The sequence below is a fragment of the Erpetoichthys calabaricus genome, chromosome 11 (genome assembly GCF_900747795.2).
Source record: "Erpetoichthys calabaricus chromosome 11, fErpCal1.3, whole genome shotgun sequence".
NCBI classification, from domain to species: domain Eukaryota; kingdom Metazoa; phylum Chordata; class Cladistia; order Polypteriformes; family Polypteridae; genus Erpetoichthys; species Erpetoichthys calabaricus.
In genome coordinates this window covers 107,291,352-107,303,617 of record NC_041404.2, presented here as the reverse complement: position 1 = coordinate 107,303,617, position 12,266 = coordinate 107,291,352, and the positions used below count along the sequence as shown (strand labels likewise).

Here is a 12,266-nt window from a genome sequence, read left to right as displayed (position 1 = left end):
TAAATTCCAATGGATGTTTTTCAAATGTTGACAAGCAATAAGCAAAAGGAATCAATGAAAACCACAGACAACAAAAACAGCAAAAAAAAAAACAGTACGAGGAAAGTTCGAAGAAAGAGATTTTTTACAATGTTTCTGTTTTGGGGATCGTTGTGCAAACGTGCACAACTGAGCTGCGACCACAGATCTAACTGCTCTGTGGATGATTCGTTCAAGCATTTCAAGGTCACTTCGTTGTAATGAAAGCATTTGTTGAATGTACTTCGTAGTAACGTGATTTCTATAGACTCATGTCATATGGGGAAACTGTCGGGACCATAAAAATACTTTGTTGTAATAGTCTCTCACCTCGGTCTCTCTCCTTTCTGCACCGCTGCAAAGCCCCGCCCGCCAAGCGTTCTGAAAAGTCTGAGTGAGTCGCCGTTGCCGGCAGTTCTCTCGCGGCCCGGCTGTCAGATGGCTGCAGACCGGTAGTGGGCCGCGGACCGGGGGTTGGGGACCCCTGATCTAGATGACCATCTAAATAATTACCATGTAGGTGTTGGGAATTTTTTGGATAATATTTTAGCAGAAAAGTCTTGATGAGCTAAAAAAAAGACACAAATCAACAAAAGCCTATTGCAATTGACTACCAGTCATCACCATGGAGGTCCTGAAGACAGAAAAACATTCATAATTAAATTTTATACAACTGAGAGAGAGCAAGGGGCTTGCACAGACAGTGACAAACTAAAACACACACTGTGACTCACCTTCACCCCCCCCCCCAATCAGCCTTCCTACGAAGCACCATCTTTCTCTGCTTAATGTGCATACATAACCAGAACAGTTTACCAAATGTTAAGAACTTATATTGATTGATTGATACCAATTAAATGATTGCAAAAATTATGCAACTAGTCTTTATCACCTATCAACTGGACTATTGGAATTTATGATTCAATGATCCTTCGTGCTGTATCAACAAATTACAACAGTTTTAAAATGCCATTGCTAGACTTGTGCAGCACATTGAACATTTCATGCCTCAGCCAGCTCAAATAAGCAGTACTATACATGCTTATGGTATGATTTTGTATTATTTTCAAGTATCTGATGCTAATTTACAATGCTATTAATCTAAACACCCTTTCTTCACACCAACAAGTCTGCCACAATACCCAAAATAACGGCCATCTCACTGTTCCAAACTTCTCTGTGCAACTCTTGATGAATGCTCATTTAACTTTGTCACTCTCACCTTAGGAAACTGAGTCATTTAACTTTGTCACTCTCACCTTAGGAAACTGAGTCTTTTTGGGAAGGTCTATGTGCTTGCATGCAGAGGAGGCTTTTCTCATTTGCATTTTACTGATCTACATGTTACCAGTATTAACTACTGTGATTCTGCGGTGGGCTGGCGCCCTGCCCGGGATTTGTTCCTGCCTTGTGCCCTGTGTTGGCTGGGATTGGCTACAGCAGACCCTTGTGACCCTGTGTTAGGATATAGCGGGTTGGAAAATGACTGACTGACTGACTACTGTGATTTCACTATACTGTATTGTTAACTCATAATGCCAATTTACTTATGCTATTGGCTTGGGATTGTTTGATAAGCGCTATAATAGTTGATTCTTTATCATTTGTAATGTTTTTAGTGATTTTGCTTACCTAGTTACTATGAATTGTTGTTGCTTTGCAAAACACCTTGTTTGTTCTGTAAAGGGTGCTATGTAAAATAAGGCCAAACATGTATGCCAAACACACTTCCTTAAAATTATTACTGGCATGGGCCACCATAGTCCATCCATCCATTTTCCAACCCGCTGAATCCGAACACAGGGTCACGGGGGTCTGCTGGAGCCAATCCCAGCCAACACAGGGCACAAGGCAGGAACCAATCCAGCCCACCGCAGGACACACACAAACACACCCACACACCAAGCACACACTACGGCCAATTTAGAATCGCCAATCCACCTAACCAGCATGTCTGGCCACCATAGTAATAAGGCCAAACAATGAAACAATTGAATCAACTGTACAGAGGTATTCCATTCAATTCTCAAACCGAGTCAACACAAGTTGAAATTTGGGGGCAAAGCCTTTTTAGACAATACTTGATGTGAGTCAGAAAACAACCCTGGTCATGGTGTCATTTCATTTTAGTGCCTACTCATACACACTCACACTCACTGTAGGCCAAATTGGAGTCACCAATAAATCTAAACTGCACATCTTTGCAGATTATTGCACTCAAAATGTAAGGAAGTGGAACTCCGTCTGGGTTCTTCAGTCCTAGATATGGAACCATGGTGACCTACAATAAGCATTTCACAGTTCTTAAAATGATGCTCCTTTAACAATTTGGAAATAAATGCCTGAACATACGTAGTGTGTGTTACTGAACAATGCAGAAAGTAACACGATTGAACCTTCACTATTTTTGCTTATGATGATCCATGACCACATTTGGCACAATGAAATAATAAACTGAGTGCTCAGTGTATGCCTGTATCTTAAAAGGGCTGTTGTAAATGGGACTGTAACCAAAAACATGTTCATTTGACATGTTAATTTAATAAACATTACACACAAGTTCAAAACCTCTAGCAATACAAGCATAGTCAAGTTAAATTGTGCGCTAATTTCCCATCCTGCAGTGATCAGCCAACTAAGGAATTTCAGTCTTGGGCTTTGAACTTTAAATTCTTATCACTTGTCCATGAGACCATGCTGCCCTTTAATATAATCCCTATCAGCAATGCAATGTCCAGCTGGCACCACACCAGAAAAGATGTCATGGTCACAGCACAGCAAAACCTTATGAAAGTGAAGCAGTTGAGCTTTTTACATTAAATTTACAGCTAATGTAAAGAAATAATTAATTGTAATGATAAACTAACTAAATGGCTTTATTTATTTTAATGTCAGAATGCTACGACTTACTGGATACACTTGGAGTAGTCAGAGTAATTATAAGTAAGTATTCAAAGTAACCTGCGCTTACAGGTTCAGATGTGTGTTTTATTAAGGCCTCACATCCGTCAAAGGGTCTCTGGGTCAGTATTACAGTAAATTAAACAGACATATGGTTGGCACCCTACCCAGGATTAGTTCCTGCCTTGTGCCCTGTGTTGGCTGAGATTGGCTCCAGCAGACCCCCGTGACCCTGTGTTTGGATTCAGCGGGTTGGAAAATGGATGGATGGATGGATATTTGTCTTTTGCAAAGAACATTTGAATATTACTTCTTATAAAATGTGATTAAAACAATATACAATGTAATGAATCTTTATTTTCTGTGTAGAGGACTTTATAAATACACTGCTATCTTACATTCTTTGATTACACTATAAGGGATGCCAAGAAATTAAATAGTATGAAAAGCACTATATAAAGTCCAATTTATTAGTAATTACATTTTTGATTTGGAAACACTTTAAGGCTCAGCCTTAAGAGAAAAAAAATGATTTTGAACAGCTCTGGAGGTGCACAAGGCTATAAGCTGAAATCCTACCCCCAACTCAGTGCATGACCCTGAAGAAAGAGGTCATTATTGCACTCAGGCAGAGTTCATATGACACATTTGCCTGATCAAGTCAAGTTATTACTCCAATTATGATTATAGGATTATCAAATAAGACCCAGGTTCGCTTCCCGGAGTTTGCATGCTCTTCCAGTGTCTGCGTGGGTTTTCTCCCACAGTCCAAAGACATGCAAGTTAGATGTACTGTATTGGCGATTCTAAATTGTCCTTGGTGTGTGGGCGTGCCCTGCGGTTGGGCTGGCGCCCTGCCCGGGGTTTGTTTCCTGCCTTGCTCCCTGTGTTGGCTGGGATTGGCTCCAGCAGATCCCGTGACACCCTGTAGTTAGGATATAGCGGGTTGGATAATGGATGGATTATCAAATACTGCTCACGCTGATGTAAATGAAAGCAAAACAGCAACTACTGAACTTGGATAATCCAGTAAATGTCAACATTACGGTTAAAGTAAAAACACACTACTAGATGCTAATGTCTCCACTACTGCTAGTAAACCATACAATAAAATAAACTTCAAAGAAAAAAAAAATATCAGCCATTATGTTAGAAAAAAAAACCTGCCACATCACCATGTGCTCAAACATCAACACCGAACATACTATTATATTACTATAACAAATGGGGAGTGAATTGCGAGATCCGCCCCTTGGTGTTGAAGTACCGTCCACACACGACAGACTAAACCTGTGGGTTCACAGGTCCCTCGTGCGCCTCTCCGTGTGAGGTACATCTCCATGTACACGTGGGCGCGTCTCTACTTCGGTAACCACTTCTACGACAGTAATATTCGCCTCTCCGCCTTCCTTGTTTACTCGTCCCTTTTACCCTTCTTGCGGAGGAGGGGTTCAGGCACGCGATTGTCCCACCATCACAACTGCTAACCCGAGCTGTCGATAACATTTTGGGCGTAAAACTCACCTTTCTTCTGTCCCCATGTGTCGCGAGCTTCACATTCGAGTTCCTACTTTCAGATTGCATCAGCCGAGGCGGAGCGCTTCGCGCCAGTAACAAGGCGCCCCTCCTGCTCGCGGGTTGATCGCGCGTTAGCTACCAAGCTGGAAGTCTGTCATGTAACGCGTGTCTTCATGCAAATCGCCCGTCTAAGGATATATTAACAGCATAAACTTCGAAGAGTCGGGGTCCGAGCTTGTCAACATGAAATCGGTTTCTCTTGGCACTATAAGGGACATATGAAGAACAAAAAATGAACTATTGTGCTAGTAGCTAATAGTGAGTTGAGTGTCACTCCTGAAGATATACACTGCCTATATAGAACATACATTGATTTTTTACGAGGCTCATTAAAACTTTCTACCTCATACTTTAAAGAAAATTCTAAATTGCTAGCTTTCATCATATATGAATGTGGAACCACTGGTAAAAACTGACAGAACCTATATTTAAAATTAAATAGATCATTGTTTGCATTTTTGGAGTTGCGATGACAGCGGCGTCTAATAAGGCGCATGCGCAAATCGCAATCGACCCTTCTTCCTCAGTATATCAGGAAAATGTGTGTCAGCTAGGCACTATAGGGATGCTGCCATGAAAACCACATGACAGACGATTAATTTTGTAGTCCTGGTGCACGGTGACACGTATGCTTCAATGGGACAGCAAAGTATAGAACAGTATACTGTATATAGAAAGAGCCAAGGAAATGTGGACATACTTGTATAAATTAAAAGTTAAAATCTAAACCTATGTATACTATTTTAAAACCACCATTCAAAAACTGTTTGCACGCTAGAAAATCTAGGCATCTTCTCACTAAAATTACTGCCTAATGATGCTCTGTGAATATCACAAAAATGTTCCCAGAGACAAAGTGGCACCCCATCTCTAGAGGGTATTAGTATCATATTATTCTGGCAAAGGTGAATTGGAGTAAACAGTCACTGTGCAGAATGTTTGTAAAACTGTATTCGTACTACTCTTCTTCCTTCCCTTCTTCCTTCCAATTTAATTTGATAACCAATCCATATTACGCATCGTAACACAACCAAAATATTAAACACTTTGCTAGAAAATAGATTAAACAAAAAACGTCTTTAGTTCATGTCAACAAATTAGCAAATGACAACAGATGAATTAAATCATATTTAGCTTTTGGGGAGATCAGTTTTATTATCTTTTTTATTTACACTCCCTTATTCCATCCACACATTCACTTATCTATTTGATTTTTCCAATTCATTTAAATTCATTTCAAGCAATTTACTCCTGTGGGTAGACCATAGCCTAGCCCAGCAAGACCTGGAATGAATCCTGGGTTGGGGCATCAATCTACAGTCACATACACACTGGTATGCAATAATATGTAAGAGAAAACTGGAAATCCTCGAGAAACTTGCTCACTGACTCAGATATGTAAAATTCACAGACTCACCTGGGTCAGGATTCAGACCCACTCTCCTGGAGCTGTGAAAAAGAGGCAGTGAGGCAAACCACTATGCCACCATTAACTCACTTCTCTGCCATTTATTCCATCCAGTTTAAATCATGTTTGTTTAGATCAAAGAGATCTGTAGACTCTGCTGTGTTTGTATGTGACCTCCACCTTCTTAAATGTATAGACACATGGTCTGTACACCTGCTTTATAAAGCCTGTTATTCTCAGAAAGCCAAGCCGTTTTTAGAGATATACATCATAGCTTTCAAGACTCTCATTACGTTTTAACTCCTGTTCAGTACAGTAAGCACCATAGTAAGCCCAATTAAAAAAAATGAAATGTTCATCTTACATATTTCAAAAATGACCTTTTGTTTATCCTCAAATGTCACATAACCAAACTAGACTCCCTAGCAGTCATCCAACCAGAATGTGGCACATGACCAGGTGTGGTACGTGACCTCTTTAGCAAAACGTAATCCACTGCCAGCACACCAGAAAAAGACAAAGCATGACATTGAGACACAGCTGGGGAATAGCAGCTGGATGCCATATACTTTGCATGCCTGTGTTTTATCTGCTAGACCTAATGAAAGAAGGATGCTGTTGTGTTTCTTGTTATCTTGAATGTAAATGCAGGATTATGAAATAAAAGCAGAAAAGAGCATGCAGTTGTGATAAACACATAAAGTGGACTTTAGAACATCTTTCAGTTGATGCATATAAATAGTCTGTTTATCTACTTGGGGAACCTCGTGGGATAGACAAAACGTGCAGTTCCGCCTTTATTCACAAATGTGATTCCTGGTCAAGTCACACAAGAGCACTGGATCTTCAACGGGTTAGGATGTTGACTTTATTATTTACCTATTCTCTGACCCTAAAGTGATGTTTTTCATTTTAATTAGATGTCACTTCTGCACTTAGATTCAAGGGATACTCCAATAGTCCACAATTTGGGTCAACCGTCATTTAGTAATCTTCTTTTCAGTGAAAAGTAACTCATTCAAATGAGCAAAAAAGGACAGCTCACTACCAAGACAGTAGCAAAAGAGGAAAGAAATAGGAAAATGTTCCTTTTTCGCCCCCTCAAGAGCTGGGAGGTGAACCCACTAGAATTGAAGCTACTTATAACTGCTTCCAGCCACACATTTTTTGGCTATCAAATGCTGAAAATGTCATCTGCAAACACTTGGCTTGCTAAAACTGGCCAATCTCATCTATCCTGGCAGCATATATGCTCTCTTTGTTATGGTGGAATGACCCTGCCTACAGCAAATGAAAACTCATCTAAACAGGCTGTGAAGCAACCAAAAAGCCAGCCCACTAGTCAGCCTAGAGCATTTTAAGCTAAACTAAATTTCAGTTTGTGTCTATATTCTTTTCTCTCACCACTCAATACTGTAGTTACCAGAAAAAAGAAACCATTGCTTTAATGTACATACATCTGCAATGTCAACACCTGCCCACACTTAAAGAATACCAAGCAGGCCACATACAGTAGATTGACATCTGAATGTCCCTTCTATCTTGTATAGATTACAAGAGACCCCCAGCAAACAGTTTGCACTTCACCATCCATTCTAAAACCTGCTTAATCCAGTTAAGGTTTATGAGGACTGCTGCACATTCTGATAGCAACAAACTCATGGAAGAAACCAAACAAGCATGGAAAACCAGTCCATTGAAGGACACTCTCATGCACACACCTAAACTCACTCTTACAGGGCCAATGTAAAGTCACCACTAAACTTAAAACTTCCATTTCTGCAATGTGTTATAAAGTTTGAGTACACAGAGTAAAACATGCAGGCTACAGGGATATGTACTGTATGCAAAATACATTGAAATGAGGATGAAGATGAGAGGCAGTTACATTAACATCTGTGCCACTGTGCTGCAACAACCTCAGAAGAAAAATACAAAACAATGGCTATATCATCTATGTTATTTTCCTTGAATTGATAATAAAGTGGCCACTGCCTCTGTAGTCTTTACATGTTTTTCATATGTTTGTGTTTTTCCCCCACATCATGAAGATATGATTTCAGTGTAATTGGTGAGTGTAAACTAGACCCAAGTGAGTGATTGTGGGTTTTTGCGCATGGCTGACTGTGACCAGGGATTATTCTGGACTTGTGCCCTATGCAGGACAGGTTTCAGCCCACTTCAGGACATGGCTAGATGGACTTCCCATTGTCGGTCATCATTTCAGTCTCTGTCTGCAAATATTTGGGGTTTATGTCAACAAAATGCTGCCAGCTCAATACTTGAATCAGAGTGACCCTTTAAAATTTTCCAGTTGTTAATTAATAAATAAATAAAGTGATGGTGCCAGAGGATAAATGTAAACAATTGCATTAAGTGGGAATGTACACCCTCTAGTGGTAACAATCAGGAGGGAACTATCCCATTGTGTACTCATGTCAACAGGTGACCTGAAAACATAAGGTGACAATAAAATTAAATTGTAATGGCCAATACAGAGGTACGTGCTATGTTATTCAACTGAATCTCCAGGGCTTTCCTGTCAATCTATTCTTTTTCCTCTACCCATTTACCACAGTTAATTTGTCCGTACTCAAAGCAGTAGTTCACACTAGCCTGAGCTGGATCATCTTGGTGGTAATGCTCAATATAGAGTCTGAAACAAATCATGTTAGCATTCTTACATTTAAATATAAAGGACTGAACATCAATTTTCAAGAAAGCACAAATGTACAAAAGGTCAGGACACTATACTTGGGACATCTGTTAAACAAAATCTCAATATAACATCCTCAACTCTTCTTAATTCAATTCAGAATTGTGGAACCATTAGACAAAATGCACGACCTAACAGGGAGCACACAAATACTCATATACTCTCACATAGTAACATTAGTGTCACCATTGCCAATTAAACCATGAAGCACATCTTTGGAGGATGTATTTGGAAAAGCCACGGAAACAAAGCAACAACGTACAAACTCTGCAGTCACACGCAAGAGTAAAACCAGCCAAGGTCCCAGGTTCATGAAGTGGTAGCACCAACCACTGAGGCACAGTGACAAATATATATATTTTTTCTAATATCTTTATAGGAGTAAATAGCATTCAGTAAACATGATGTGGTAAAATTAATATCCATACAAAATATTATTTCTCTTGAATTTTGGGTTAGTTTCATAAGTAAATCACACACATGTACAGTTGGAAAAAACAGCTGGCATCATGCCTTTCCATGTATTATAAAGCGACAGCCCAGAGTGTAAACAAGGATCACCGTATCACTGCACAAGAGTTGCCCAAAGAAATTCACAATAGTTTATAGATAGATAGATAGATAGATAGATAGATAGATAGATAGATAGATAGATAGATAGATAGATAGATAGATAGATAGATAGATAGATAGATAGATACTTTATTAGATAGAAGTTTATGCACCTAACCTAAATTTTGCAGAAAATGTTTGCAATTCACACTTTGGAAAAAGAGTGTGCATGTTCACTTTCATGAAACCTACTCATAGATCATAAAACTGCTGAAATAAGTGTATTAAGATTTCTACTTTTGTTAATAGACTGTGAATAAAAGCTTTGTGTCACGAATCTTAGCCCAAAGTAAAACATGCATCCATCACTTTGAACTGGAGACTAAAAGCCAGTCAATGGAATGGCATCATTAAACTTCTCGAAAGAACTGAACTGGACGCATGTGCCAGATTAGAATGGTTGAAGAAGGGGACACATGCATTTGTTTCTCATTCACACAAACCTGATAAAGTTGACAAATATAATATAGAAAATGATGTGTAGCAAAGAAGACATTTAGTTATATTCCATCAATACAATTAAACAAAACTGTAATGCATATTAACCTATGTAAATCATAAAAACCTCTTTTGGGTGACTCTCCTATTACTCTATGCTATTCTAATGGCACTGACAAGTTGCATCAGCCTGTGGAGTGCTGCCACCTAGAGTAATAATAAATAAAATGTTTATTAAACAAAATGTAAAAAGTAAACATTACTAACTGAAACAAAGTAAACACATTTAAAATGCGTGGTGCTACAGACAGTAGGGAGACAGAATAATAAAATAAGCCAAACTTCAAATTGCACAGGTCAATTTTTTAAAATTATCACACCAAACCACATACCATTATATCTACCACAACTTACTGAGATAGGCATACAAGTTCAGACTGTACACATATATATTAAATGACTCACTCAGGATCAATCAGAAGAATGTCATGGGAATTTATGAGCCTGTAGTCCTCTGGTTTCAGGCCCATATTATCACCAGACTAGAGAGCATTCTGAATGTAAAGATCTTTACTCTGTTACCTGTTAGTTTAGTTACTAGGTGAGAAGAAACCCTTTCAGATCCCGCGGCAGCATAGACAGCGATCTACTGGAAAATCCCCAGTACCATGTTTAGTTACACAGGCAGTGAAAGTGTTTGTCGGGCTGCCAAGCTCCTCAAGTTGAACTCGCAATGGTGTGCGCACCTGGCTCCTTAAAAAACGGGCTCATCACCAATCAAATGCATGGACGTGATGGGCTGAACAGAGAGGCGCCCTTCAAGTGACATTCTGTCTGTAAACAGTGCCTCTTGTGTAGGCACCACCCTTTGCCAACAGCCACCCGTGATTTCCGCTTCTCTTGTGACTTGGTATATAAACATAAATTAGGAAACAAATAGGTTGCCAATACTTCACTAGAACGGACCTGCCTTTTGAAGCATGAGTAAGTTTAGGAGAGCACAGCTAGGAGACACACACCGATCCTCATTTTAAAAGCAAATGCCTTCTTTACAATAAAATCAGAAGACATATTCTAATATTAAATAGTCATAAGCATATCTTATATGGTAAATATTAATATATAAAAAATCGATATATTTTTTTACTAGTCAGTAAATTTGCTGTTAGAATTGGTCGAGTGTTATATCTACTGAGTAAATGAGATATATTACTTGCCACCATGAAATATCAGTTAAACAGTCTGTTTGGTCTTAGAAACACGGATCAGTGTTTAAGTGCCTGAGCAAAACCCATATTACTTTTACAACTGGATCACAAAAACACCAGAAATAACTGCAACGTTTGTCGATAACGTCATTTACCTTAGTATGAGTCGCCATTAAAATCATTGTATATAGTAGTAAATAACAATAATCACGGACATGTTCACTGTACCTTCGTTCCTATAGCTTTCCCCACCTTCTCTCAGCCACGGTTATTGTACTCTGCGTCTCTTCTGCTGTTTACAAACCAGGGCACTTTTTCTAAGTCTCAGCGCCACGTGGCTCAGTCATCAGAACGTATATCAATCACTCCTTACCACGCCTCCTCTCTTCTGTAATTGGTTGACTGGTGGGATGGGCTAATGACAATCTCTTATGGTTTGCTTCTCCAGACAAATTTTCACTGACATTTAATGTTTCATTCCCACATAAATTTACAAGACAGATAATGATGACTTTTGTCAATAATAAAAACTCTATGCATTGACAGAGACTATCCCGATAGTAATGGGCAGTAACCTACATATAGCAGGACGTGAAAAAGTGAAAAGGGTAATAGACATAGTAGACTTCATGTAGCAGGGAGTGGGTAAGAGGGAATGGTATATTAGTAGCAACATATAGTCCATGCCTAAAGGGAGCGAGAAACAAAATATAAGTAGCAGATCTATAAGTACAATAGTAAGTTTTAGAAATAGAGAAAAAAAAACTTCAAACTATTATAGAGCCATGAACCTTTAGAAAATATTACTGATTTACAAGTAAACCACTGTTTTCTAGATAAAGATAGCCTACATATTTGTGTAAATTAGTAAACTTTCATTCCCTTCGTTTTCAAAGCAAGCAAGGGTTCAGCTTATTCTGGCAAATCTGGACTCGAGGCAGGAAGCTCATTTCTCTTTTACATTTCAGTTTAGTTAAAAAATGAAAAGAAAAGGCATTAAGTAAAGTCACGGTCAAGGTCAGAGTGAACGATTTTACTTTTGAATGAGAATTATGTTATTGCCTAAATTGTTATCATTAGTGGTTTATAGCGTTATGATTGTCACATTAAAATTTACACATATACAGTATGCATACGAAGCTGAGTTGATTAGAAAATATATACAGTTTTTTAGCTACTCTAAATAACCTAATTGCTTAATATAACAGCCAAAATTGCTTACATTACAGAGGGTTTAATAGTGAAAGATTGAATAATCCATGAGGCATTTTATTTAAGATCTCAGCTGGTTAAATGGTTGCCCATAATTTCAGTATTGTTTAAAAAGAAATATAATCAATTCTAACTCAAAAGAACTACACAGTCACCTAATAAGTAGTGGTAAAAA

The 12,266-nt window shown here is 38.7% G+C and overlaps 1 protein-coding gene across 3 annotated transcripts in view; it reads right to left on the bottom strand.

Annotated features, from left to right (window-relative positions):
* The window catches only part of slc6a16a (solute carrier family 6 member 16a), a 40,483-nt gene extending 29,369 nt beyond the window's left edge, over positions 1–11,114 (bottom strand). The window contains exon 1 of one of the 3 annotated variants that reach the window (XM_051934146.1): positions 11,035–11,114. The gene's annotated coding sequence lies outside the window, so the exon portion shown is untranslated. Of the gene's footprint in view, positions 1–4,443; positions 4,800–11,034 lie in introns of those variants that run through there. The other 2 variants (XM_051934145.1, XM_051934144.1) reach the window with 2 other exon arrangements.
* Between the last annotated feature and the right edge of the window lie 1,152 nt (positions 11,115–12,266).